The sequence below is a fragment of the Physeter macrocephalus genome, chromosome 19 (assembly GCF_002837175.3).
Source record: "Physeter macrocephalus isolate SW-GA chromosome 19, ASM283717v5, whole genome shotgun sequence".
Classification (NCBI taxonomy): Eukaryota; Metazoa; Chordata; class Mammalia; order Artiodactyla; family Physeteridae; genus Physeter; species Physeter macrocephalus.
In genome coordinates, this window is record NC_041232.1 from 21860042 (window position 1) to 21866998 (window position 6957).

Sequence of the window (6957 nt, forward strand, 5' to 3'; positions counted from 1 at the left end):
CGGGAGAGGCCCCAGCAGGGAGAGGCCCGCGTACCGCAAAAAAAAAAAAAAAAAAAAAAAAAAAAAAATTCTGTAACAGCCTAATTGGGAAAAGAATTTCAAAAGCATAGATACGTGTATATGTATAACTGAATCACTTTGTTGTACACCTGAAAGTAACACAACATTGTTGTTCAATATAAAATAAAAAGTGAAACGAAACCAAAAAACATCCAGGCCCAAGCTAAGTTCCAAACAAGTAGTTGAGAAAAACTGCCTGGGGAAGATCGTAGTAGAAGGACATTGAGAGTAAGCTCTGTCACTCTCTACCTGAGAGCCGGGCGCTTAGGTAATTCATTTAACCTCTCTAAGCCTGGGAAGTTCTCATCTGTCAAGTGGGGTCGTCCAGGCTCCCACCTGGTAAGGCTGTTGTTGTGAGCGTTCCGGGTCGGTTGGCCACCTGTCCTAGTTAACACAGACTGAGCCGGGTCTCAGGACCTGGGACTTTTAGCACTTAAACTGAACACGTGGGGACAAACCGTGACTGGTTTTGCATCATCACAAAATGAGCTAATGCCACCATGTCAAGCACGTTTCCCCAAGCACTTGTCAGCTCTCAGCAAACAGTAGTCGTTAGATTCGTGTTTTATATACATCTATCTTGCTTTAAAGCCATCCCATATCTAAGGGATTTTCAGGGCAGGGATGAACAGGCAGATTTGAAGTTCAGAGGAAAGCCAGGGTGGCTGGACCACATAAAGCAAGGGGTTGCTACGGTCCATCTCAGGGGTAAGAAGAGTAATAAAAAGCCAGAGAGCAATATAGAGGGATAGAGATTCAATCTGGTCGCATTAAGTAAACCTCAACAGGTGAGAGTTTCAGATGGGAAAACGGCCAGAGAAGGTCATGTACTGGGACTTGTGTTAGTCAGGAGAGGAAGATGCTTGCCATCTGTGGCTTGGCAAGGGTATGTGTTTGTCTGTGTTTGGACAAGATTACGGAGTGGTCTTGTCCTGAGCCGTCCTGGTCACAAAGTGGGTGTTTCTCTGTTGTTTATGTCCTGTGAAAGTGTCTATGTTTTATAGGAGTACAACAAGGTCTATCTGAGATGTCAGGGACCATTTTTCTTTTTTCTCATTGGGCTACTACAAAAAAATAAAATAAAATAATTTAAATAAAGCCCTCATCGAGTTGACAGTCGGGGACCAAAGATAGGCATTCAGCAAAAAGTCGCTCATGTAATGAATTGATTCCTTAATCTTGTGATAAGTCCAGGGAAGAATAGTTTCAACAAAAGTCTATATTATTAAGGATGTTAAATCAATTTGGGGGAGAGGGTTGGAGTGGAGGAAATGAGCAACAGAGAACACAGGTCTTTCAGTGGTTGAGAAATACCTACAGCCATATATAGTGTATTCCTATTTGTAGACGGAAAAATGAAGAAAGCGTAGACCAATTGTGTTGTATTTTAATGCTTTCAATTAAATTGATTATGCACTCAGGTATAATGACTGCTTTTGAGATCAAGACACATGTCCACCTTGGAATCCCTATATGGGCCTGAGGTCTGGGTTAGATGACCCTTTAATCACACTCTTTTGTCCCCTGGACACTCCAATGGCGATACCACATCTCAGAGTGAGACGTTTTAGCCTAGCAGATGTTAACTTCCAATGAAAACAGAATATAGAAGAAATAAGTCCTTATTAAACTAAAACTATAGTGTCTCCATCTTTATCTGGAAAATAGAGGGCACAGTACACACTGCTCCTTTAAATATCCATCTAAGATTTATTCCTAGATGAATTGAAAGGACCCTGGGCCACCTCTTCCTTATAACCTGCCAGGGTGAGTGGGAATAAATATCCATGTCATTATCACTTTCTGCTGGGCATCATCGTCTTGTGCAACGTGGCATACCAGCTTTCGGAGTGACCCTGGAATCAATGAACAGTGAATTATTTGTAGGAGAAAGGGCTGCAAAGTGTTTCCCAGCTGTTGTTTCATGAAAGACATTCTTGTACTTTTCAAATGTTGCTCCGGGGCATGAACGTAAGTGACCAATTCCATCATCAGAATGAAAGGGATTTTCTTTTCCTTTTCCAGATATCAAGACCTGCCCACTCAATGGATCCCTCGGCTCCCTTTTGGAAAGTTGAGCTGTCAATCATCGCTGTGCAATTTTAGCTGTAGTCTTGCTAGATGGAGCTCTTCATTGCCATTGGGCTGGACCTAGTTTAGATGCAGAAACACGTGAGGCAGGTTCTTTCACCACCAAATATGGTCGTTTTGAGAGTCCATGGTAGATCAGAATTCACCAGTGAGGGGCTTCCCTGGTGGCACAGTGGTTAAGAATCCGCCTGCCAATGCAGGGGACATGAGTTCCAACCCTGGTCCGGGAAGATCCCACATGCCGCGGAGCAACTAAGCCCGTGCGCCACAACTACTGAGCCTGCACTCTAGAGCCCGCGAGCTACAACTACTGAGGCCACGTGCCACAACTACTGAGCCCACACGCCTAGACCCCGTGCTCCACAAGAGAAGCCACCGCAGTGAGAAGCCCGTGCACCACAACGAAGAGTAGCCCCCGCTCGCCGCAACTAGAGAAAAGCCTGCACGCAGCAACGAAGACCCAACGCAGCCAAAAATAAATAAATCAATTAAATAATTTTTTTTTAAATTGTCGATGCCATTGTCTTTAAAAAAAAGAAGAAGAATTCACCAGTGAGAAGTTACAGCGTGACACCCTTCAAGTACCCACCCTCTTCCCTTCTACTCTTAAGCGCTGCTTGGAAACATAACTTACCCTTATAATAACCCAAACAAAATCGCATCAGCAAGGCAGAATCTTAACGCCATCCAAAGGAGGGAGTTGAGACGCCCTGCAACTTTCTGTTGCCATTCACATCAAAACAAACTCATTCCACTTCCTAGTTCCTTTAGGAAATTCTTCTATTCTCAAGGAAAAGGCAGCTAGTAGATAAACTAATTGGGGGAAAGACATTCAGTAAATATGAATGTGCTGACTAAATGCAGAAGGCAGATGTTCATTTCTTTAGGAGTCTTCTGGGAAGTTGAGGAGGGATTCTGATGTGAGAATTCCTTGCAGAGCCAGGAAAACGCCTAGAATTGAAGTCTGCATGGCATTTAGTTTGCTGACAACTTCAGAAGAGACCGCAGTCGAGTGGGGTTCTTTGTTGAGCATTACATCTTTTTCAGGCAACAAAGTGAGATGTAGGGTGAGACTCTCCTTCACATTCCCGATGTTTCACCCGGTTAACAAGATTATTCATTAAGGCTTTCTCCCTCTTCCTCCTATGTTATTTTGGTGAGGAGCGAGAAGGGAAGGAAAACTGAGCCACAGATGATACTTTCCCAATGGCTGTGTCTGCTTTCAGATCTGAGAACAAATGCACACATCTCTTTGGGGAAGTCAGGCTAACGCTCACCACTTGTGCACATGGGCTGTCATACACACACCTGCAGGAAGAACCAAGCAGACAGAAGTGGGGATATACAAAACCATATAATCTAGTGTGAAACTCCAAAAGTGATCATGATTAGATGATGAGTTGGCTTCTGTTTACAAGTTTAGAGCTGTAGATAGGTAAGCACGTAGAGAAATAGTCTGCAAATGAGTAACATGCATACTCAGCGCTGCAGTTCTTCTTGTCACATTTTCACAAGAGCTGCCTTTTCTCGGGAACCCTCCTACGCTCTTGGTGGGAATGTAAGTTGGTGCAGCCACTATGAAAAACAGTATGGAGGTTCCTCAGAAAACTAAAAATAGAGTTGCCATAGGATCCAGCAATCCCACCCCTGGGCACATATCCAGACAAAGCTGTAATTCAAAAAGCTACATGCACCCCTATGTTCATAGCAGCACTATTTACAGTAGCCAAGACATGGAAGCAACCTAAATGTCCATCGACAGATGAATGGTTGAAGACGATGTGGTACATATATACAATGGAATATTACTCAGCCATAAAAATGAATGAAATAATGCTATTTGCAGCAACATGGATGGCCCTAGAGATGATCATACTAAGTGAAATAAGTCAGAAAGAGAAAGAGAAATACCATTTGATATCACTTATATGTGGAATCCAAAATATGACACAAATGAACTTATCTACGAAACAGAAACAGACTCACGGACATAGAGAACAGACTACTGGTTGCCAAGGGAGAGGGGGGAGGGGGGAGGGATGGAGTGGGAAGTCGGGATTAACAGATGCAAACTATTATATAGAGAATGGATAAACAACAAGGTCCTACCGTAGAGCACAGGGAACTATTTTCAATATCCTGTGATAAACCATCATGGAAAAGAATATAAAAATAGAATGTATATCTATATATGTATAACTGAATCACTTGGCTGTACAGCCGAAATTAATACAACATTGTAAAACAACCATACTTCAATAAAAAAGAAAGAGGCATAAAAAGAGTTGCCCTTTCTCTCTTTTTCAGAATGTTTCCTAGAAGCGCCATGCTGTGGAAAGAGCGGCGGCTTTGTCGTCTCCAAGGCGTATGTGCCCCATCCATCACTTTCCAGCCACCGGTGCTTTTGAGGATGAGTTGCTCATTCTCAACCTGCTCACACTGCATCTTTGTTCAGCTGAAGCCATTCCCCCCGCCGTGGGATCACCTCCATGGATTCCGATGGTTACCGTGGGCTCCCCGGAAAGACGCAACTAGGAAAGCACCCCCAAAAACCTTGAGGATTGGTCGACTTACGTAGAGCAGCTCTGGCAGACCCTCAAGGGGTAAAAACTTCCTGGAGACTCTCCATCAGCAGCTCTGAAATGACGCTACCCTCCAAATGTTAGAATCCAGGTTCCTGCCATACAGAGGGCAGAACTTGGTAGCAGTTTTGCTTTTTGTTTGTTTGTTTGGCCCATGCTGTGTGGCTTGCGGGACCTTAGTTCCCCAACCAGGGATTGAACCTGCGCCCTCAACAGTGACAGTCCTAACCACTGGACCACCAGGGAATTCCCCAGTTTTGCTTTCTTATTGTCTGCTCTATTGATTCATTTCCTGATTCTTGCCCTTAGCTAAACAAGATGGTTTATAAATGCATGATGGGAAACTCAAAGAATGCTGATTTTGCTTGTATGTTTGATTTTTAGCCATAGCAGGAAAAAAAAATAGGCTGAAAATAAAGAAATCTGAGTTAAAATCCCAGATATGGCTGATACTTACTCTGTGATCTTTGTCAATAATAATAATAGTTGCAGTAGTAATGGAAATAATATGACTGGACTTCCCTGGTGGTCCAGTGGTTAAGACTCCAAGCTTCCACTGCAGGGGGCATGGGTTCGGTCCCTGGTCAGGGAACTAAGATCCCGCATGCTGCACGGTGTAGCCAAAAACATTTTTTTTAATTAAAAAAAAATTAATTTTAAAAATTTTATAAAAAGAAATAATATCACTGCTAATAATAATGATTATTTACCTAAGGTCTACCATGTACCAGACAAGGTGCTAAGACATATGCAATATTATCTCATTCAATCTTTGCAACACCCTTGTGAGGAATGCTCTATTGTCACCCCATTGTGCAGATGAGGAGACTGAGGCTCTGACAAAAGAAGCAGCGGGCTCAGTGCCACGCAATGAGATAGGAATAGAGCTGAGATTTTAAATTAGGGTGTGTTCTCTGCTTCTCTGCACTGGGGCCATCTTCTGACTGGGCTGTGCCTGTCTTGTAAGCTTCTCCCGTGTCAACCCCAATGAAAACCATTAGAAATATTCCACTTGTCATACTTCCCCTAAGGGTGCAATAAAACTCCTTATTAATTTTTATTTAACAGTGGAGGATTTAGCCAGATTCTAGTTCTCTGTTCCAATCCTTTCAGCCTCAGAGAAAAGACTCCAAAGCTTAAATACCTCCCTGTCTTTGTTATTGTCTGGGAGTTCAGCCAAATAATGTCCTTGGGGCTGAGGGAGAAAGGAAGCTAGCAGCTCTTGTTTCCTTGTTTATTTCTGAGACAGAACAATGTGACCATTTTTTCAAGGGATATGTGTATCCTCCAGAGAGAAAGGGAGGGAGGAAGGGGAGAAGGAGAACGGGGGAAAGAAGGCTCCAGGCAGAGAGAAGAGCAAGTTCAAAGGCTGGGGTGGGCAGGGGATGGGATGGAGGCACCAGGTGTGAACAAGGAGCCCAGTGACCGGTACGGCTGGGGTTCAGGGAGCTGAAGAAGAGCAGTGGGTCTCAGGAGGCAAATGGGGCCGCACCACCTCGGGTCCTGCAGCTTACAGGACGTTGTATTTGATGCTTTTTTTTTTTTTAAACATCTTTATTGGAGTATAATTGCTTTACAATGGTGTGTTAGTTTCTGCTTTACAACAAAGTGAATCAGTTATACATATACATATGTTCTAAGTGTGGTGAGACGTCATTTCCAAGACACTGAAAAAAAGAGCAATGTCACCTGATTTGCATTTTTTAAAATTGCTCTGGCTCCCCCCCTTTCCCTCTCCCCTGGGTAAGGGATTTTTTGTGTGTTAATTTATTGATTTTTATTTATTTTGGGCTTGGTTCTTTGTTGCTGCCTGCTGGCTTTTCTCTAGTTACGGCGAGCAGGGGCTACTCTCAGTTGCGGGCTTCTCATTGGGTGGCTTCTCTTGCTGTGGAGCACCGGCTCTAGGCGTGCGGGCTTCAGTAGTTGTGGCTCGCGGGCTCAGGAGTTGTGGCTCGCGGGCTTCAGTAGTTGTGGCTCGCGGGCTCAGGAGTTGTGGCTCGCGGGCTTCAGTAGTTGTGGCTCGCGGGCTCAGGAGTTGTGGCTCGCGGGCTTCAGTAGTTGTGGCTCGCGGGCTCAGGAGTTGTGGCTCGCGGGCTTCAGTAGTTGTGGCTCGCGGGCTCAGGAGTTGTGGCTCGCGGGCTTCAGTAGTTGTGGCTCGCGGGCTCAGGAGTTGTGGCTCGCGGGCTTCAGTAGTTGTGGCTCGCGGGCTCAGGAGTTGTGGCTC